Source organism: Mirounga leonina, unplaced genomic scaffold, assembly GCF_011800145.1.
Source record: "Mirounga leonina isolate KUSES-001 unplaced genomic scaffold, KU_Mleo_1.0 Mir_91, whole genome shotgun sequence".
NCBI classification, from domain to species: domain Eukaryota; kingdom Metazoa; phylum Chordata; class Mammalia; order Carnivora; family Phocidae; genus Mirounga; species Mirounga leonina.
In genome coordinates, this window is record NW_023270839.1 from 24,708,728 (window position 1) to 24,732,342 (window position 23,615).

At 40.4% G+C, this 23,615-nt stretch overlaps 1 protein-coding gene across 1 annotated transcript in view; it reads right to left on the reverse strand.

The window, feature by feature from the left end:
* FBN1 (fibrillin 1) overlaps positions 1-23,615 on the reverse strand; it is a 229,969-nt gene that overhangs the window by 129,021 nt on the left and 77,333 nt on the right. The gene's annotated exons all lie outside the window — the stretch shown is intronic.

The following is a 23,615-nucleotide window of genomic DNA, read 5'->3' on the forward strand; positions in this document are numbered from 1 at the left end:
TCAGTAGATGTGGCATGGGGCCTGGGCGTCTGTCTTTTGCAAAAGCCCCCCAAAGTGATTTTGCCCTCTAGAGCTCTAAGTTCAATCTCTCTCTCAACTTTATTGAAAAGTGCTTATGTTCCATTATTAATTGGTGGTGTCTGCAAGATAGCTGGCTGCTTACGTGAAGCTCTAACCTTAGAAATGTGAGAAAGCCCATGAACTAGGATTGCAGCTGCTCAATATAATCCAATTCCATAGTATTCATTTCCATAGTGTTGACTGATTATGAGGCACTTTACTATGTTCTTTATTAATTATACTAACCACAAGCTCACCTAAAACAGCAAATTAAAATTTAAGACGGCTAACCACCCACTGCTCCACTGTCCTAATAGTACTGAATTCACATTTCTAAGCTCTCCCCTCCCAGTGTTACAAAGTGCATCTACTTACATGGTATCACTTCACTACCAGGAACTCCCACTTCCAACTGCTCTGCCCAGTGCTAGACGTGGTACCTGAGTGAAATGCTGGGGGGATTCTCCACCCAGGTTCCAAACCCATTGATCAAAGTTAGCATCAGTAACACCAAAAGTTACCTTTTAATTTCCTCAAGAATTATACTATTATAGACCACCCTGAAATACTTCCATGACTCCTGATTTGATTAAATCTAAAGTACTAAACATCCTCTATGATGTTTATGCCAAAAATAGTCAAACCTTTATCAAATGAAGTTTCCAGACCTAACTTGTAGCAGAGAGGACATATGGGGTAGAAGAACAAGACAAATGCCACCACAAGGAAACACTCAGAAAACCCAGAATGTGTGATTTTCAAAGGCAACTGTCCTGAACTTTTCCAAAAATAAATTACCCCTCTCTCTAAAAAAAAAAAAAAATAAGAAGATGGTAGGGGGATTAGATTAAAAAGACATAATAACCAAACCTTAATCGGATTCTTTTTTTTTTTAAAGATTTTATTTATTTATTTGAGAGAGAGAGAATGAGAGAGAGAGAGAGAGCACATGAGAGGGGGGAGGGTCAAGAGGGAGAAGCGGACTCCCTGCTGAGCAGGGACCCGATGCGGGACTCGATCCTGGGACTCCAGGATCATGACCTGAGCCGAAGGCAGTCGCTTAACCAACTGAGCCACCCAGGTGCCCTGGATTCTTTTTTTAAAAAAAGATTTTTATTTATTTATTTGACAGAGACACAGCTAGAGAGGGAACACAAGCAGGGGGAGTGGGAGAGGGAGAAGCAGGCTTCCCGCTGAGCAGGGAGCCCAATGAGGGGCTCGATCCCAGGACCCTGGGATCATGACCTGAGCCGAAGGCAGACGTTTAATGACTGAGCCACCCAGGCACCCCCCCTTAATTGGATTCTGTTTCAAAAAGAGACAAGTGGGGAAATTTTACATGGGCTACATATTATATAATATTGTGGAATTGTTCTCTTAGATATGGTCATGGTATTTTGATTATCTATGAGGTAAAGTGTGATGTATGCAACTTAACTTTCAAATGATTCACCAAAACAAACAGATTAACAAATATATATAAGCACATACCTATATGTTATAAATATATAATTACATTTATATATAATATACATGCTAGTGTAATATATATTATATATAATAACATATATTTATATATACACAGATACACAAATAAGCAAATAGAGAATATTATGTGTATAAAAGTGGAAAAATGTTAACAGATATTTAATGTAGGTGGAAGATATATGGGTATACTTTACACTATTATTTCAACTTTAATGTAAGGTTGAAATGTTTAATAATAAAAATTCTGAAGAGGTGAGAATTCCTTCCTGGGCTACTTTTACTATGCAATATTGTCTCTTCCATTTCAGCCAAGCTATGTTTCTTTTTTTTTAATGACACAATAAATTTCAAATATACTTTCCAATCCATGCGTTTTTATAAAATACTACATGCAAGATATGAGTGTGACTATGGTCTCTACAATGTTATTTAAAGAATATGACTTTTTGGCAAAATTTACTAAATTACATTATGCAACATGTTTATCTTTTAGTAACTGTATCTGAGATACAGCTTCACTGTTAACTAAAAAAAAAACAAACTTAGAAATAGGGCACAAGAATAAGCACAAAACTCTTTCTGTTAACGTTTTCCTGACTTTTAACTTCTTTAATTCATAAAAGTATTACCATTACAAATTTTAAAATAAATATCATTCAAAACTGCAGACACAAGGGGATGCACACCTCTTAACTCTAATGCGCAGACGGAGTGGTTGACAAATCCCGGCCATGGTTCTGTGGAACCCGATTATGTGCAGCATCGACTCAACTACAAAATACTGTTACCGCATTTTATTCTGTTCCGTGGTGAAGAAAACAGTAAACATCTTGTTCAGGGAAGAGAATATCTTATGTCTGAATAATCACGGACTTCACACTCTTTGTTGCCTCACTGTACCTCCTACTGATTTTCACTTTTCCCCAATGTTATCTGCAAACTACCTTCACTAGAAAAAAAAATGGGTGGTGGGGTGGGTAGAAGTCAAATTCTGGGTTGGGTGACACAGTTACCATCAAGATAATAAAATCATAGAGTGTCTTCATTTTTCAAGGTCTGCAAATTGCACGTTAAAGAACCAACTGGCTTGGATCCATGCACTTTGAAAATGGCTTGCATGAATGCCGTGTTAAACCAAACTGCAGCTTCACCACAGAGCATCAGCTATTGAACAGCAAGACAAAACAATAGTGTTATACAACAGTTTGATGTATTTGTTCTTTTACATTTTCTTCAAAGCCACCGAGTATAAAACATTCCCTACATTCCAAAAGCCAGATTAATAACATAGGAGTAAAGGGCCCTGTGATCAATGATATTAAATATAACTTTCCAGGGCTGACATATTCTTAGATCAACTCGTGTATCTTAAAAGGGCCTTGTAATATTGCTTAATGTCCAAATACAAATTCTATCTGAAGGGCATTAAATTTCTGAAAGATTCTAAGGGAATGTTTATTGTTGAATTTGGAAAATCATTATTATAAATGAGATTTTCACATATGGAGAATAAAGGCCTATGCTTATAAAGGGGAAATAAAAATTAACTGATTGGTGTTATTCCAGTGTAGGTTCCACGAATATGAGATAGCCAGACGAGCCAAACTCATAGAGACAGAAAGTAGAACGGTGGTTGCCAGGGCTGAGGGAGGCGAGGAGAGGGGAGTTATTGTTTAATGGGTACAGTTTCAGTTCAAGAAGGTGAAGAGGTTCTGGAGACAGATGGTGGGGGTGGTTGCACACTATGTGAATGCACTTAGTGTCACTGAACTCCGCATCTAAAGATGGCTAAAATGGTAAATTGTGTATATTTTACCCAATGCATAAAATAAAATCAGACATTCTGACTTCCGTGACCAGGTTCAATGAGTAAACATTATCGTTGTAAAATGTAATCAAGAATTTCTTCATTCGATCTTGCCATTTGCAATGACGTGGATGGAACCAGAGGGTATTATGCTGAGCGAAATAAGTCAAACAGAGAAAGACATGTATTATATGACCTCACTGATATGAGGAATTCTTGATCTCAGGAAACAAACTGAGGGTTGCTGGAGTGGGGGGTTGGGGGGGAGGGATGGGGTGACTGGGTGATGGACACTGGGGAGGGTATGTGCTCTGGCAAGCGCTGTGAATTGTGCAAGACTGTTGAATCTCAGATCTGTACCTCTGAAACAAATAATGCAATATATGTTAAGAAAAAAAAAAAGAAGAAGAAGAAGAAGACGGTAGTGGGAGGGGAAGAATGAAGGGGGGGAATCGGAGGGGGAGACGAACCATGAGAGACGATGGACTCTGAAAAACAAACTGAGCGTTCTAGAGGGGAGGGGGGTGGGAGGATGGGTTAGCCTGGTGATGGGTATTGAGGAGGGCACATTCTGCATGGAGCACTGGGTGTTATGCACAAACAATGAATCATGGAACACTACATCTAAAACTAATGATGTCATGTATGGGGATTAACATAACAATAAAAAAATTTAAAAAAAAAAGAATTTCTTCATTCAACAGTTACTGAGCTACTGTGCCATATCAGTGAACAGCAAGAGAAAAAGTCCCTGACCACATGGAATTTATCACCTGGCAGGACAAGTAGTCAGCAAACAAACGAATACATTTAAAATCATTTTAGATTTGAGGCTGTGATTTAGTCTACAAATGAAGTAAGCACGCTGCCAGGATAGAGAATAATTGGGGATACCCACCATGGATGACTTCTTGGAGAAGGTGGTTATTTATACAGAGGCCTAAAGGATGAGAGCAAGTCAGCTGTGCAAAGTGAGAGTAAGTGCTTCCAAGGTTTAAGACAGAGCAAGAGCAGAGGCTCTGAGCTGGGAGAGGGCCTGGCTTCTCTAGTAATGAGAAAGGCCACTGTGACCAGAGCTCGGAGAGCAAGGGGAAAGGGGCATGCCATGGGGCTGGAACACTGGGCAGGGACTGGATTACACAGCACATTCCAGGCCATGGTAAAGAGTTTAGATTTGGCTCGAAGCTCAACAGGAAGCCACTGAAAACACAATGTGTTATTTTTGAAGTGTGCTGCATAGAGGGTTCAAGAGTGGAAATGGGAAGGCTTGCAAGGAGGCTCCTGAAGGACCTGAGAAAAGATGGCAGTGGCTAGGCAAAGATGGTGGCACAGAAGTGGAGAGCAGCCAGCAGGTGGGAAGTGTCCCTGGGTCTCGGGAGAGCACCAACAGCGCTTGAAGATGGTTTGCATGTGAAGGGTGAGGGAAACTGAAAACACAAGGATGACTTTGGGTTTCTGGCTCCAGTAGCTGGATACGTGGCCAGCCACTCACCAAAATGGGGAATCTGACAGAAGATTAGACTCGAACTATCAATAATCAGTATGAAAGGTCTTCACACTTTCACAAAGTACCAAGTATAGGACAGGTGATTTGAATGGATGAGGCTGGCCCTGCATAAAACAATATTATCTGTACATCTTGATGCTATAAAAACCTATATATAAAGAAATTACTTCTTGGTCTGTGCATTTCAGCTTTTTCACTAAATTTCTTGCCCTTCCCTTCCTCTTTTTGAGCAAGCATGTAGTCATATGACATTCACATATTTATGTATAGACTATATGGTTGAAATTCTTTCTTCAAACACATTCGGCCAATTCTCACAGTAACCCGACTGTTAAGTACACATGGCTCAGACCAACAATATGTGACGGAATCCTGGCGTGTGGGTGGGATTTCCTCCAGAGGAACTTCACTGCTGCTTCTATGAAATGACAGCAAGGGAATCCAAGACCACTAGCATGTTCACTGCCAGCCCTAAGTTCGTTCTACAGGAAATTGATACATACCACACTCCGATGATATTATCAATTCTTAGAGATCTGGTGAAAAACTTAAGGCGAGGACAAAAGTTCAGCTATTTAACCACAACTGAGAAATGCCTCATATAAATATGGACTTTCTGTACCATCAAGACAGATATATGACAGTGAGATAGTTTAGATACATTGGTTGAGAAGTGTTATTTCTAGAATTGGCTTTTTACCAAATATTCATTTGCTTTTGGGTACCTGATTACATAGGTTGCTCATCCCCTCCACCCTTGTCTCTCTGTCTCTGAGTCTCTCTCTCTCTCTCTCTCTTTCTCTCACACACACACACACACACACAATCACTGAACTATGATAATACACTATCGAGTAGTTCTCAAGGTGACCCTCTTATTCTCAGAATTTGTCTTTGGAAGAAAACGTCTGATGAATGAAAACTTCCTGAGACTGTTTCCAGCTCGAGTCTGGCGCTGAACTCAACTGAAGAAAGACAAGTTGGAAGAAAGTACAAGCATTAGTCAGAACACATGAGTGAACTGTGCCGAAGACAGGCATGGAAGCTGAGGGAATGGGAGAGGCCACAGTTCCAAAACCCAGTCAGGTCGGTTTAATTAATCAACAAAAGAAGATTCCTGACAAAAATCTGTGCATGCTCAGATATCAAAACATGGCAGGAGACTGATTTTCTGAGAAACCAAAAACTAAAAGCATTAGAACCTTAGAACTGCATTTTTGCTCTTATTTCACAGTCATCCATTTTTAAGATCTACCACATGGACTGAGAACATGTTACCAACTGGACAATCATGGCAGCTTCTGGCCTCGTGGCAGCTTCACTGGTAACATACAGGTTTGGATGTTCTGGGATATGCATGTTGTGTAAGTGACAATGGTTTTAAAGCAGCAAATAGCAATTGCACAGTATGCAGCATGCTCTTTGGAAGTAAAAATTATGTTCCAGACACCCCAGGTAAATAATCTGAAGAGCTAAGGATGAATACTATGCTACACAGGTAAACAGGTCAATCTAGTTGTAGCTAAGTTTTACCTCATGTAGCTGGTAGGAATACAGCTCAGAAATTTCCATTCTCTAGAAAAGGAAAGAAAATCTCAAGTTGCTCCTGAGACTATGAGGTCTACAACTATTAAATCGTGTACTGTCTGAACACTAAAGGGGCACTGTGTCACTCTGTTCTCTCTTACCACTTACTAAAGATTTACATCAGCTTGGCCAGACGTTGGGTTTCATCTGAGGCAGCTAGTTAGATATGTGTGGAAAGTGCTTATGGTCAGAAAATAATAAGAGACAGCATTAAAAGTGGTTTAACATGCCCCAAGAGGCAAGCCGAACACCACAATTTTCTCTAACTGTGGAAGAAAAAACAACTTGAGCCAGATTTTGGCTCTCTGGATGTATGAACAGGTCTATATTGTATTCCCTTGGATATTTACAAAGCATGTTAACAATAATTAAAATTGAATTTCCAAACCTTTAAGAGTAAAAGTTAGGAATATAATCTCAATGACCTTGGAGAGTGCTATAATTCAATCTACATCACTTTCACCATCCTGGGACTTAACTACTGATACTCAAAACCCACAACTCCTGCATGGAGCAAGTGTTCTCAGATCTTATGCTCATGCAAACATCCTCTACTCAAATGTATGTTCCATTTTCTGCAGTAGTTTTATGGCTAAAAGGTAGTGCCTCTGGGTTATCGGCATTCCAATTTCTCTGGTCTGTAATTCTTTACTTGATGATCACAGTTAATGGGGACCCACGAGGTCCAGAGCACCCAGACGTTGCACATAAGTCACATGTCTGACAGAGCTGGACACAGTAAAGTGGCCCTAGTCTCTAAGTGCCTGATCCAAGTGGGGCAATCACATGTTCTCTTCAAGAAATTTGGAACTGGGATTGGGAAGTACTGGTCGTCTTCATCATTGCAGGGGGCAGGACCCTCATGTGATGCTACCTCTGGGGTTCTAGGCTGGTAGGTATTTGAAGAAGTACAGAGCAGGTCATTTGCCTGGAGGAAGGATGATGTCTGAGAAGAGGAGCAAGGACAGAGACCATATGACCTGAGGGAGAGGCTGAGAGAGTGGCTGGTTCCTGCTTCCAGGCCTCAATAAAGCTCGGTGTGCCACTGCCCTGGTCTCCTTTTCTGCTTTGGCTAGTTTCGCTACTTGCAACCAATTGGATCTGACCAATATATGGTATGCATTTATACATTTTTGGAGGAAGAGAGCCTACAGTTTTCATCAGATTCTTAAAAAGTATTTGTGGCTCAAAAAAGGCTTAAACCTCTGCACCATTTAATAAGTGATGAACAAGACTGGGGCACTATTTAGGTAACTTCTCCAGATTAACCAGAAAGAGTTTTATAAAATACATAACTTATCATTCTCAAAGAAAAGTGAAAATATAAAACCCTTCCCAGTTAGTAACACAAGCCCAAACAAACACACCACTTTAGCAGCTACCCTCCTTCCTTGACTGTAACTCAAGAGGGGCCACATAAGAACAAATAAACTTGCAGAGAAGTTATCACAGCCATATATAAGTCAGTAGCTAATTCTTAGTAACAGACAAAGTTCTAGCTGATTTTCCCCAAAAGGCAGCAGGCATTTATTAGTGCTTTTACCTTGCCTATTTAAGCATAATATACCCTAGGGGTAGAATTGAAAGGCAGTAGGCCTAAAAAGTCAAGAGGCCTGCTTTTCAGTCTCAGCTTAGCAACTAATTTGCTGTGCATCTTGAGTCAGACACTCCAGCTATCTGATGGATTTTAAGTGGCCACACCGTGAACCATTCAGATGCCCTGGTGGCCTCGCAGCTGGCCTGAGCCAGGACATAGCAGCGAGGTTAGGGAGAGAAGGTCACTTTCATCACCCAAGAAAGGCAGTGTGAAATATGTATCTGATAGGGGCTCGTTTTTCCACCAGACTTGCCCCTCCCACCCTTCTTATTTTGGTGAAGGGCATCACCATGGTCCAGATCACCTAGTCCACAAACCTGGGAGGAGGTGTTATAGAAGTCCTCACACCCCACACTCAATCAGCCTTGCAAACCCTGTAAAATTTACCACCCCGACAGCTTCTTAATCTGCCCCTCCTCTATAACCCAATTGTCTCTGCTTTGTGGTAGATCCCCATTTCCTCTAACCACACAGTAGTGCACTTGACTGGGTTAGAACCTAGGGCACTCTGTGGAATGGTCCCTACCCAGCTTCATCCCTTGTCACTCCCCTCGGTGCAGTCCCTGCCTAGGGACACTGAGGGGACTGTAGTTTCTCAACTCATGTCCCTTCTGCTTGGATTGCCCTTCCTCCCCCTATTTTTCCTGCAAATCCCTCCGCCAGAAATCTTGCCCTGACCACTGTCCTCTTCCTTCCTCTGTGGCACTAATTAAACTCCACCATAATCACTGATTTACATGATTGTTTTTCATTAGACTGTGAGCCTTAAGGATAAATATTTTCTCTCATTAAACTTTGTATCCCCAGGGCTTAGACTAGTTTATGCGTCCATAATAAGTTCTCAAGTATTTATGAAAGAATGAATATGAAAAATTACGTATCTCCCAAGTTAGTATAATCCCATAATCTTGCGTATTATTCATCCCCTTTGGCCAAACCATAATTAACTACTTGTGATTCCCTGAATCTATCCCATCTGACTTGAATCCTAAAACTATGATGATCAGTGTGGCAGTGAGCAGTTACCCTTGAGTCAGTTTCTTCTGCCCCCCTGGGGTTGCCTTCCCAGGCAGGTAGTGAGTAGTCCATGAAAGCATGTATCTAAAATACCTACCAGAGTTCCTAGTTCTTTCATTTTTTCCCTTCCTCCCACAAATGCCATGATTACAGATTACTGAGATATTCTGATATTCTTCAAAACGGATGATGCCACTGACCCATAGACCACAGGACATGTACTTTTTAATCTGTTCTGCAGGACCGATAGATTTGCTCTGAATCAGCTCTACTCTCTGGCTTGGCCTCCTCTTGTGAACAATAGTTGGGATTTGCAAAATAGAGTAAGAGTAAAGGCTGCGGTAAAGATCAAGTTAAGCCTGGATTCTTGCTCTGAGCAAGCTGAAAGGCACAGGTGGACAGCTGCTTCCCCCACTCCCTACAGTCCCTTTGTCCTTAGCCACCTTCCAGTTAGTAGTAGACATGCGCCCCGGTCTGTCAATAAGACGCAGGTGGAGGCCTACAGGATGGAGAGTTAAGGAAAGCTTTTCATTTTCTGATAAAATAAGACACAGTCACCTGGATTACCCCCTTGTCCTTTTCCTTCCATCCTTCTAGAAAGATGTGATGCCTAGAAGTCCATCAGCCAACCTGCAATCATGAGGACAAAAGCCCATGCACTAAGGATGGTAAAGCATTAAGGAAGAAGAGTCAGTAGTCCTTGATGACATTTTTGATACCTCCAAATTCATTTGTAACGTAAGAAAAATTAATCCCTACTTGTTTAAGCCCCTGTGGTAGGGGTTTCTGTTACTTCACCCAAACTCATTCCTAACTGAAACACCAAGTATGTGGATTTTGTTATCATTTGATATATATATATCAGTGAATGATCCAAGAGTAAGATACTGCATTTCTGAAATTCTTATGTAGCATGTATTTTTAAAATTGGAAAACAGGGGTGCCTGGGTGGCTCAGTCATTAAGCATCTGCCTTCGGCTCAGGTCATGATCCCAGGGTCCTGGGATTGAGCCCCGCATCCAGCTCCCTGTTCTGCGGGAAGCCTGCTTCTCCCTCTCCCACTCCCTCTGCTTGTGTTCCCTCTCTTGCTGTGTCTCTCTCTGTCAAATAAATAAATAAAATCTTAAAAAAAATTTTTTTAATAAAATTAAGAACAAAAAGATTGAGCAGAGCAGATCAAGTGCATAAATAATTTTCACCCAAATTCAAAGGAGAATTCCAGATATTATTCCTTCATGAACTCATATTCTAAAAATCAACTTAATTTTCCTTCCTGGCAACTGGATAAGGTGTCTAATGTTGGGACATGACTAGCCTCTGCTAACTTGCCTTAACACTCTGCTCTTAATGCATACACATTTTTAAATTAACTAACTTAGAAATAGTCACATGCCACTGTGAATTGTGTAAGACTGTTGAATCACAGACCTGTATCTCTGAAAAAAATAATACGTTACATGTTAAAAAAAAAAAGAAGAAGATAGCAGGAGGGGAAAAATGAAGGGGGGAAATCAGAGGGAGAGATGAACCATGAGAGACTATGGACTCTGAGAAACAAACAGGGTTCTAGAGGGGAGCGGGGTGGGGGGATGGGTTAGCCTGATGATGGGTATTAAAGAGGGCACGTACTGCATGGAGCACTGGGTGTTATACGCAAACAATGAATCATGGAACACTACATCAAAAACTAATGATGTAATGTATGGTGATTAACATAACATAATAAAAAAAAATAGTCACATGCATCAGTAAGACTGCCAGTTCTAATTTGTGAAATACATTCCTTTTTTTAAAATAAGGTCACCAATACCTTTGTTTCTCTATTCTATTTTTGAAACCCTTGAGCTATTTTTTAATGTGATATGCCCCACATACTGCCCTTAACTGAAAATAGAGACCACTATCCCCTCCTCCGCAGGTTCCCAACTGTTATATGTATTTGATTTGTTACCATAACAATCATAAAAATATACACAAATACAGCGGACATCTGGAACTAATGGAATTCTGGAGCTATTGCCAAACAGTGGCAATTTCAAACTATGTGTCAATAAGAATGTACTGAAAAGCAAAGAACGATGTAAATTCCGAGGAGGCCATTGGGTAGGGAGAGACTGCAAGGGCACTGGAAAGTGTTACTGCATTTGCATCAACGTGAGGAATTATTCAATCCTTTACATAGGGTAGCAATTCTGATCCCCTCTGCAGACACAGATGGTCTCTACAACCAATAAAAACAAAGTCTTAGCCTTCTAATCTGTTTTGGCTCAAAGAAGGGGAAGGAAAAGGGTGGTAAATGAACTTTATCACACTTTTCTTTCCATTCCCTGCCCCTAAGGCTTGTGTGAGAGGAGCTGTTTTTTTGTTTGTTTTCAATCCCAGATGTGTTGTTAATGTGAAAAGAAAAGATTCATCTAGACCTTGGAAAGTCTTCTGATGACAAGTCTGATTTGAGAGAAGTGCTTAGCCCCTTAATACAGGAAATTCCATAATTATGAGCTGGTTGTGCTTCAGAAGTTTCTGTATAAGATGAGCATTGGAATCTCTCATTTTAGAACGGGAAAGAAGCTTATAGATGGAGGAAAGAAAGCACACATTGATAGAACATTGTGCTGGCTACTTTCACATGCTGGCTCACCGAATTCTCACAGCATTTCCGAGGGAGACTCCCTGACCCCCATTTTACAGAAGAGGAAACTGGGGCTCAAAGTAAAGACACTTACCCAAGGCCATACACAGGCTAAGTGGCAGAATGAAAATTCTGATTTTGGTGTTTCTGATTCTAAATCTGTGCTTTCCCTTTACTACTTTGCCTTCCTCAAAGAGATCATACAATTTATACAAGGGTCAACTAAACCTCAGAGAGGTGAATCGATCTTCTCAATGTCACAAAGCAAATTAACAAAAGATGGAATTAGAACTCAGACTTCTCAAACCTTGGGTCAGGCCCTCATACCCACACCTCCTCTTAGGTCCCACTTTTCTGTCTTTCTGTACATCAGGATTAAATCCCAACCCTCAAGATTTGAGCAATGTTTGTATTAACGTCAGTGATCCTACTTCTACTCCTAAATCTGCAGCTATATGTAAACCTTCAGGGCAGTGTTGGAGTGTTTGCATGAAATGCAAATTATTCCAATTTTGTTTTTGAAAATATATCCACCCTAAACCATGAAAACACAAAAGCAATTTTGGTGTTAGTAGAAAAACATATGTGTTAAAATTTACAACAGAGCTAGTTACCTCCAGGAGTTGGGATGGGAAAGTCCAAATAGGTATTGGCATTGTTCCAGTGCTTATGCTAAGTGGTGTATATTCTTCTATTACCTTTGTAACTATCTGCAAACTGAGATGGACGCATCTTATATACCTACGTGGCCGGGACAAATTATTTACTCTCTGATCTTAAGTTTTCTTAATTATACATAGGGATAATAATAGCCAGGGTGTTTGTAAGAATGACAGGAGATAAGATATATAAAATATTTAATCCTGTGTCTAATAGTTCTATGACAATGATACTGTGAATAGAGATCTTTTCACATAACATGCATTATTTGATTGGTTTCTCCTCCCTCAAAAAAAACTGACCCTCATTTGTGCGCTATTCAAACATAAGGCCATACTTAATGTGCTATGTTAATTTCATTTATACATGGTATTTAGGTTAATTTTATGTAAATTTCACATATTGTTTCTTCACTGCTGTGTTCCTTTCCTTACCACTTTCCCATGTTCTCTCCTTGATCTAAGACTAAAGGCTCCCAGCACTGAAAATCTGTGCCCAGTTAAAGATGGGGCCATATATAGGTGCTCATCCTAATCATGCTAATCCTAGGTGCTCATTAATGAAGAACGTGCACAGTCCCCATTAGCCCAGCTTGAGGTTCTAGAGCTCTGATCCACCTCCACAGACTCACCCCACCCCACATATACACACAGGGCAGAAATCTGGGAAAACTATTTGGCATTGTCTATATTATCCAAGAACATGTCTGGTTATCTCATCCCAGAGTGCCTTTCCCCCTTCAAAGACCTCATCCTTCAAGCCCAAACTTAAACACTTCATTTTGGAGGGAGCCTGTCCAACTTCATCAGTCCAAATGAACATCATCTCCTACGGTGCAGTGCCTTTACCCTGCCTATTTAGTACTCAGACCATTTGGCCCGTGGTACAGACAGGTCATAGCCTACTGAATGGTAAATTCCCTAGGAGGAGGGACCGTCCCCTGTTGGCCTCTGACCTCTCATCATCTATCCCCAAATGCCTCCCATCCTCTGTCCCCAAGAGCGACAGAAGACACTCAATATATATGTCTGTCGAACTGAACTTCTAACCAGGTACAAAAATTGTTCTTGCTTCCCTTTGGGTCATGCACAACTACCAACAATTATACACATTCCTTAGATGAGCTCATGTGAAGTTAATTAATTCTCCAACTCAGCAGGATATCAGAACTGAATGTACCCAACTAATCTACATGCTAAGATAATAAACAGGCTTTTGCCTTCTATGTTTCTAATGGTGGTCTCTGAAAGAAACTTTCCACTAGCTATATAACTCAAATATTTCCCAAATAGGAGATTGTAAGCTAAAAGGCTTTTCCAAGGCAGTAATACACCTAAACTTCTCAAATATCTTATCTCTCAAAGACCATTGTGCTCTACATCATTTCAGGAGAAAATGCAGCATCTATGAATTTAATTTTTTACCCGCATAGAACATATACATGCAAAGTTCAACAGCTTAATGGGGTGAGGTTTTAGGTGAGCGCAACAAACTTCAAACATTAGTGACTCTCTTTTTATATCAGTGGAATCTTGGTGCAGTTTTGGAAGAGTCTTTATAATTCACCTTCAATTTCTAACCATTTACAAGATGAAACCACCATGAAATAGTGGTTGGAAAGAAGGATTTAACATCAAGCTTCAACCATGGCAGATTCAAAATCCAGCCAATGCCAGCCAAATATGAGCTCAATAGTGCTCATGAGAAGAGGCTAAGGTTTACAAAACAATCCTCTTTGATGAGTTAAGTACTAGGGAAACAGAAACATATGGGTTAAATTCCCCTTGAAATACCCATGGATTTAAAATTAAGTGGAAAAGTGCTTGGCAAAGCATAAATTCTAAGCATCTGAAATGCAGTCAGAAGCCATTTTCTTTGAGACCTTCACAAGAGGGGTTCCCTGAGATCTCTTGCACAAAATGCCAGGTACTTCGTATGTCAATGGCAGGTACTTATAGAGAAGACAGTGGTTGAGCTGAGGCTGTGGAAACAGGCGAGTCTGACCCAAATTCCAACTCCACCCACTACCAGCACTGTGCTGTTATATAACCTCAGAGAACCCCAATTCCTACATGTGTCAAATGGAGGTAATAACAGCCCCTTACATGGTTGTTGAGGAAGGGTGAGGTAAACTATTACATGTGAAGTAGCTGGAAGCGTCCCAAGTGGATAATTTTCATCTTAGGGAGGAAGGGCTTGAGGTTCCCAAGCCCAAAGCTAAGAGGTGGGTTGGGTCCACACCACAAAACTACAATAGAGAGGACCCATGTTTGGGGCAAAGAGGCCGTGTGGGAGGCAGAAAGATTAATTAGCATGTGGAATCAAAATCTCCATTCATTCAAGAGTTTGTTAATGTTACATGCATCCCCGATTTTTTAGGATCAGACAGGTCCTAACTTTTCTTCCCAGATGAAAAGAACTGAGCTAGGGCAGGGAAATGATTTGCCCAAGGTCACACAGCTACTGAAAAGCAGAGCCAGCACTAGAACTCCAGTTTCCTGCCTTCTAGCCCTGTACTATTCTCACTAAATCATGTTACTACTCTGGATGTGGGCCTGATAAACTCTGGTGCCAAGTGGCAATTGGTTTCCCCTCCAGGGGAGCAACGGAAAGGGCAGCAGAGTCCTTTTTCACCTTGGAACATGCCAGAGATGGCATCGAGAAAGCCAGGTTTAAACCAGGTCAGCCAGAAGGGTTTGTCTAACGCACAGCTGAGCAAGCTCCATTCAAGCCAGGATTCCGTCAGAACAACGGGTGTGTCAGCGACAAAGCTGAGTGAACTAGTTCAAGCCAAGTATTCATTGAGAAGCCTAGGCAAGATGGGTCTAGGTTGGGGAAAGAAACAGGTGAAGGTTTAAGGAAAAGTACCAGACAACTGGGTTTGCCTCTACAGCATCTTTCTTCCACCGGGGCTGTTCTGAGCATAATTAGCCATTTGTGGAGGGTCCTTGTAACATTGACTGTCATTTGATATGCTTGCATTTGCAAGGTTCTCACTTGAAAATAAAACGTAACACTCACCTGAAACATTATGCCTAAAATAAAATTAAGCCACCACCTGGACGTGAATGTGCTAGTTTTAAGGCTTTGAGATCTGAATAACTAGGCTTCCCTTTCAGTGGCTAAGTCACAAGTTAGAATAGCTTCCCCCCCCCCATTCAAATATGCTTTTTTATAAAAAAAAACAACAACTCTTAAACAGGCTGGACACAAATAATAATTAGCACCCCAAGCTCTCTCGGCTAGGCTAAGTCAGCGTCCAACCTCATTTCTCCCCTCCCTATCGGAATTCTCTGCTTCACTGAAACTGCTCAAGCTTTGATCCTACCACACATTTCATATATTTCTATGCACACACCTTTATTTTCTTCAACTATTTCCCATTCCAGAATATCTCCTCCCAGTTTATCTAAATAATGTAGTTCAGGATATAAAGAATTATAAGTACTTGAGTATCATTTTGAACATTATTTCAACATTCTTACCATGAGGTTTAGTTTTTTGCTATCTTAGCAATTCCAGAAAGGAGGGTTTTAATTATTAGATCTATTCGAAGCCAGGATATAAAACCCTTTCTAAGCAGGTACTCCCTAAAGTGTGGTAAAGAGAAGTATAAATTATCTAAGTCATCTTATAGCTCAGTGAAGCAAAGCATAAAGTTATTTTGCTAAAGAAAGGTGATTTTGGCACATTGAAAATTAGCTTTGGAAATTCTATACCTAATTCTATATCATAGAAGTAGCTAAGGAAATTTTACTTAAAAGGGCAAAAAAAAAAAAAAAAAAAAAAATTCCCAAAGAACCCATACAAGGTATCTGGCTACAGTATACGCTAATGCAAAAACAGAGATACATGAATAGCAGAAGGATCAGATTCAGAAAGAAGATTAATAGGAATGGACATCAAATGTATTTTCAAAGAAGCAAAGCCTCTGAGCTGGGTCTGTTTTTCTGATAGCTAGTTTTATAAAAAATAAAGCCAGGTTGATGTTTGACGTAACATGGGAGTAGCTACAGGGGCTACATAGCTCTGACTTTCTGATGAGAGCTTACTCTGTGAGCCTATGGAGTTATGCATATACACATCCACTTACCTGATTTTCCATAAAGAGAGCTGTCTTGGAGCTCTTTGAATTGAAACTGGGTATAAGTGCTGATTATCTGAAGTTCAGACAGGAAACAGGTGAGTAAAACAGCCCACCCTGACTCAACATACACTACAAAGGTTTTGGTAAATGCAAAGAGCAGAAACCAGGGGTCTGTTCAGAAATAAGCTGTACTTAAAGTTACTGGAAATACTGAATACAGAGCACTAGAAAAGGGAATAAGGATTCTGTACTGCAGGCCATTTTCTCTATCTTAGGTATGTGCTCCGTTGACAATTTATTGGCTGGAATAGCGTGGTTCCTTTCGTAACAAATTGTAGCCACAAATAAATTATGTCTAAGGAATTTTGAGACCCCTTCGAAAGGGAGCTTGATGCAATCCTCAAGGCCCCAGGCACTTTCAGCATCGGCAGGGAGCTCTCCAGGAAGTCTGGCGGGTGGAGGCTGGGTTCCCCCAGACTGAAATCCAAGAACTCTCTCATTAGAGGAGTCTGACTGAGTAAAAGGCCTGCCGAGGACACAGACCAAGGACAGGCAGGCAGACCTCTGTGAGCAGCCAGGGTCCCGAGAAAAGCACAATTTTTACAATCTTGAAAAACTGTCTGCCAACCCAGGCAAGCTATGAACCTTGCCTGCGTCCATGTGAAATAAGGAAACAATGTAAACTCTCCTTGCTTCCCAGAATGACTGGGTAAGTGCTAAGACTTTGAACTGCCAAGAGGTTTCCACAGCATTCAAGTACAGAATGGATTCACTCTGGCCAACGAGAGACTGAAAGAGATGACAGCAGATAGAAAGGTGAGAATGACAGAAGAAAGTTTTCATATCTAATAGCAGAAAAATAATGAACAAAATTTACTGAAGAGAAAGACTGAAAGTACTTTGTCCACAAAACCTTTCTTTTATAGAGACAAAGCCTGTCAAATGGTTGAGTATCTCATCATTTGCTTTCAGTCATCTATTATCTGCAAGGATAAGTTTGTCTCTTCCTACTTCATATATGTAGGAAGCAAAACAAGGTAACAGATGTTATGCAGAAGAAGTGAGAATCATACAACTCATACAAGAAGAGTTTCGAGGTAAAAGTGCAGAATTCATGGACTCTTCTCTACTAATGGACACATGAAACATGACTTACATTGCTATTGCATGAAACCAAGTCTGCCCTTGGTGTTGGCAGGAGTCAGTTAAGTTTCCTCTACAATATACCTTTATCTGAAACCATCCTACACGCATTCCCAATCATAAAGATTAAACAGCCATGAGGTGAAGCTCACAGACCTAAAACCAATAAAGGATCCTGGTTAATGACCTGGCTCCACCATCTATAAGATGGCTCTTCAGATCACTTGACCTCTAGGTTTTGGTTTCCTTATCTATAGAAGCTGGATAATAACATTTTTCTCAGAGAGTTGCAGTGAGGATTAAATGAGAAAATACATAACAAATGCTTACCCCAGTAGGTGATCAAAGAGCAGTTGCTATTATTATTATTATTATTATTATTATTATTATTATTCATGGAGGAGATGAGAAACTTGGATGTTATTCCCTGGGAACTGGAATTCCTAACACTCTTGGTAGGTAGGTGCACATTGTATGCTATGTGATATGAGAATTTCTGGTATATTTATCATTTACAATTGGTAGGTACTAGATTTGTAAGTATTCCTTGGTCTTCTTTATATAAGCATGTTCTGATACCCTAATTACAATGGGAGTTCCTACAATTGAGGGCCCATGGCTTCAGGTTTTGTTTTGTTTTGTTTTGTTTTTATTTCTCCAAAAGACTTCAACAAAAGTTGCCTGGACCCTGAATAGCTAATATACTCAAGGGCTTTAATGCTGGAAGAGACCTTAGAAATTGCCCAATCCATGTGACTTCATGTAACAGTGAAAGGGATCTGGTAATGGAAGTTAAATGCCCCACCCTTATGTGACCCTTCCTAAACCAACTAACCCCTCTGGGCCATAATTTCCACATCTGAACAATAAAGGTGGCACCGTACCACCCACCCCACAAGGTTGTTGTGAAGGTTAAATAAAAGAATGTATTCAGAAACAGTTGGCAAATTGAAAAGCAGTGAGTTTTCATCACTATTATTACAGACTGGAAAACAAAATCTCAAAAGGGGTGAGTGATTTTCCCAAGGTCATCCGAATTCCCAATGATGAATGGTCTGTTGGGGAGAGGTTTTGAGATCATGGGTATAACGTGAGCAATCATAGTGACCTATCTTTTCAAGCCAATTAGTGATTTCCTTAAAACTAGCTGAATCTGCAGTTTTTCCCTTCCTGGCCTTGACCTTTAGAATGTGCATTACCTCCTGCTACAGGGAGATCTAGATTCCTGAGCATGTGTTCATGTAACCTGGGTAGAATCAGAGCAATCACCTGCTAAGGTCCTACAGTAAATGTCAACACTCTAAAGCTTTATATAATTTTAAAATTCAGAATAAGCAATACGTTCACAGGATTCAAAACTCAAGAAGTGCAGAAAATATTCACTTTTCCTTCTTCTTCACTTACCTTGTGCCCCATTCCTCCCACCAAATAGGTAACTGCTTTATTAGTGCCCTCAACATTCATCCAGAAAGATTTTTACGGAAACACAAGCAGATGTGACTATATTAAAGGTCAACTCAAGCTTCATGAGATTCAATTCAAAATTTTAAAGCATCACATTTATCTTTTTAGACTTCACTAACAATTTGCAATTGAGCCATTGAGTCAACAACTTTCCAACGAAAATTGTCTTACTATAACACTATGGAAAAAGAATCTCTCTCTACATTAGGGGCTTCACCTCACCAACTAGAGTCATGTTCTTAGGTTATCAGAACTAATCATTTGGGGCACCTGGGTAGATCAGTCGGTTATGCATCCGACTCTTGATTTCAGCTCAGGTCATGATCTCAGGGTCCTGAGATCGAGCCCCACATAGGACTCCATGCTCAGCAGGGAGTCTGCTGGAGATATTCTCTCTCCCACTACCCCTCCCCCTGCTCTCTCTCTCTCTCTCTCTAATAAATAAATCTTTATTAAAAAAAGAACTAGTATTCAAATGGTTGATACAGTCAACCTACTGAGCAGGTGAAAATATGAAGGCAGGTCATTCTGGACAAGCAAGATGCTTGGTTTAAGCCCAAATTTTAGTGTACATAAGAATAATGAGGAGTTTATTAAAATGCAAATTCCTAGAACAAAGCCCCAGGCATTCTGATTCTTTGGGGAATGGGAATCACATTTTTACTAAGCAACCCTAGTAATTCTGATGCAAGTGCTCAGCAGACCACATTTGAGAAACACCGAACTAGAAGTTAGGGGAATGGGTCCACATCTGGACTCCCATCAATTAGCTCCCCTGGTTAGTAACTTTGGTTCACTGGGCCCTCATAGTATCCCCACAAAGGCAGAGACTGAGCCAGATGGTCATAAGGTTCCTCTCTAGAGGTCCATGCTGTGATACTGTGACATCTTAGGCAACTTTGAAGGACAACAGGGCACAAAGGGACCATGGATTACTGTGATGCATCTACTTCAGAGAAACTTTACGTACAGTAGTCCCCCTCATCCATGGTTTCACTTTCCACAGTTTCTCTTACCCAAGGTCAGCGTGGTCCAGAAGCAGATTATCCTCTGTCAGTAGTAACCTAATGCTACATCATAATGTCTACATCACTCATCTCTCTTCATCCCATCAGGTAAGCATTTTATCATGTTACATCATCACAAGAAGAAGGGTGAGGACAGTACAATATTTTGAGAGAGAGAAAGACTACATTCACATAACTTATTACAGCATACTGTTATAACTGTTCTATTTTATTATTAGTTATTGTTGTTATTCTCTTATTTTGCCTAATTTTTAAATTAAACTTTATCATAGGTACGTATGTATAGGAAGAAAACACAGTATATACAGGGTTTGGTACTCTCCGTGGTTTCAGGCATGGGGGGCTTAGAATGCATCCCCCACAGATAACACAAAATGTCAAATGGTGGGCGGGCTGTATATTACAAATGGGGAATTAGGTCAATGTCAGGAGACTCTATGTGGAACAGCCCTTCATGCTTGGGCATGAATGTTTTGTTTTTTGCCATCAGCAAAGGGACGTGTGCGTGCCTTTAAACAAATCCAAGCCTTGGATTCATCAGAAACAGAAACATACTTTTAAAACCAAAGCATTTTCATTTTCAAGGATAAAGTTCTGCTATTTTTAGAGATGGCACTTAGTGATGGCCCACTGGTGGATCACCATTCAAACACTGGCATGCCAACTTGCAAAAAGGCAGAAAATCTCTGCCCATGGTTTGGGGCAAGCATCTTGCCTGCAAGTGGGGGCCCCTAATCTAAATCAGGCAGAGAGTAGCCCACTTAAGCTCTATGCTCATAATCTGACTACAGCATTTAAGTAGAAGGGGAAATTTTATTTGTTGACTATTTAATAAAGATTTTGAAGACCCTAGAAGTCTTAATGAAATATTTTAAATCCATGTTCATTAGTTTGTGTTCTTCTTTAATGAAGAGGTTGTACTGCATTACAGATGTGTTTTTATATATTTATAAATTCCTTTGGAGCAAGCTTTACCCAGTTAGTTAGCACTACAGTCTTTGGCATATACCAGGTTCTCAATAAATGCTTGAGGAATAAATGAATGAACAAATGAACCAAGAAGATCTTTTCTCTAGTCCTGTCCAGAGTTCCTTGATGGACCAAGTTTTATCATCAGTCTTTATTGAGAACCTACTTACTGTATGCCAGGCACTTTGTTAGGCTCTGAAGATACAGCAGAAAACAGGCAGCTACCTCCTGCCTTCCTGAAGCTACCTTCCTAGAGGAAGAGATAAAATTCTAGGTGAGTATTTTATTTAAACATAGTAATGTCATAAAGACGGATGGGGGAAACAACATTAGACAGAATGGTGAGAGGAAATAAAGGGGTTAAGATAGACAAATTAATTCATGGGTCTCCTATGAAGAAGATTCCTTCTTACAAGTCACCTGTCCTGAACGGGGTTGTCTAGGGGCTGGGTGAGACACATCTATTAAACCTGTTTTTCAACAAACCAGGTTTGCAAAGCCACAGACCCCCCACTGAACCGCAGAAAAGCTGCCTAAGTTCCAGAGGTATATTCATTTCCAAAACAGATATAGAATAAAAGCATTTCTAAATCTTCCAAGCAATTAGGTCTTAAACTGTAACAAGTTATCTGTATGTAGCTAGTTCTCTTCCCCCATTCTGCAGGTGTACACTCCACAGGTATCTGGTACACTTTCCTCAGGGTTATTGCTCTCTTACATTGTACTGGCCATGTCCTATCTGTCTTTAGAGCTCAGTGTGTGTGCACACCCTACAATTTGCATCTCCCCTGTTCTCCAGGAAATGTTGAAAGAGAGATGCAAAGCAGGAAAGGCACAGAGACCCCTGAATCAAGTCCAAGCTTAAAATGCCTATCTTTGTGATACATTTCATCCTTATATGTATTTGTAAATGCTCTGGAAAGGAGACTTGGAGATGAAGCTTGATATCTTTAGTGAGCCAGCTATGTAAAAACAGTGCTCACAATCTAGAAGGTATCACGCGTGCTCTACGCTTCACCCGTTCTCTCTCCAAGCATCTGGATCCTTTTATATACTATATTGTTACAGTGGGTGGTCTGGAAATTTTAGGGAAAGACTGTAATGTTTGGTATGGGAGGCAGGCATACAGAAAGCTCAAAAGTGACGCTGTGGCTGCTTAAATATATAGAACAATAAACCTGTGATTAGCTGAACTTCGCTCACCCATAATCCTCTTCATCAAGCAGACACCAACACCACCCTGGCTATTAAATGATCCCCAGAGGTTTTTATTGTGTAAGATTATTTGTTGGGCAGCACCCCTTGCAACCAGATCAATAAGGCAAACTTATTAGAATCATCTGCGGGGACAGAGAAGCATTTCTGTGATACAAAGCCAATGGGGTTTTATGTGTGCTTTGTTGTGAAGTCAGAGAAAAGATATTTTTGGAGGGAACTGAGCTGAAGTCTTTGGACTCAGTGTCTTCATCTGAACTGCTTCAGATTCCAGCACCTATTTTTTTTTTTTCTCGTTACAGCTTTGTCTTCCCAAATGCTTATTTTCTACTAGTAATCCAAAGTTAATTTAGTTAAGTAAAGAGTAAAAACCCCAGGTGGTCCTCGCATATCTACAAAATAACTATCTATAGTGGCATAACGACAAAATAAATCCTAGTTTCTCAGGATACCCCATGATACGAATAGAGATGCCTTCTCAGAAAAATCACAGCCACAACTTGGCTTGAACTCACGTAATAACCCAAAATGCTAGTTGTGATATTTAAAGGGATACCACGTGGCACAGCGGCTACAGGAAGGGTGAAGGTCCTTCAGAGACCGATTTCATCTGGGTACAGGGTCTCACTTTCTCCCTGACATGTCCAAGCACAGACTGGGCTGCCTCCGGAGGTAACAAGTTCCCCATCAGGTTGAATGTTCAAAGCACAATAATCATAACCAAAGCCTCCTATGTGCCACCCACTAGACCAAGTACCTGACATACACAATCTCAATTAATCCCCTTTAGAGCTCCAGGGGAAAGGCATTATTAGCGCGCTTTACAGGTGGTAAGAATACATTGGGGGTGCCATTTATCGGTCTCCCGACCATACTTTGGTGAGACAATGACTAGACAATGACTAGAGCCTGAGCTCCTTCAGGATAACAGCAGAGTCTCAGCGCCCCAAACTCACCAAAGTGCCTGGCATCTAGTAGGTGCACAAGGTATGTTAAACACATACACAAAAAGTTCTCTTGCTAGAGAAATAAAGCTAGAAATCCCTAGGTTTTGTTAATTTTTATATTTGTGGTCTTTTAATTTAAAAAAAATTGCCTTGTAGAATATTCAAAAAATTGGAATGCAGAAAATAAAATTCAACCATAACCTCACCCCTCAGAAAGAACCACTGCAAAATGTTTTGATCTGTGTCCTTCCTAACATTAATGGATGTGTCTTAGCACATAACACAATCAAGGGTTAGTTAATTAAAAATAAAAAGGTCTGCTGAGCTGACCCCATTATTACTAAATGAATAAAAGGAAATCCACCAAATAAAATATCTTGCAGCCAAGCCAAAAACAACAGAAATACAGT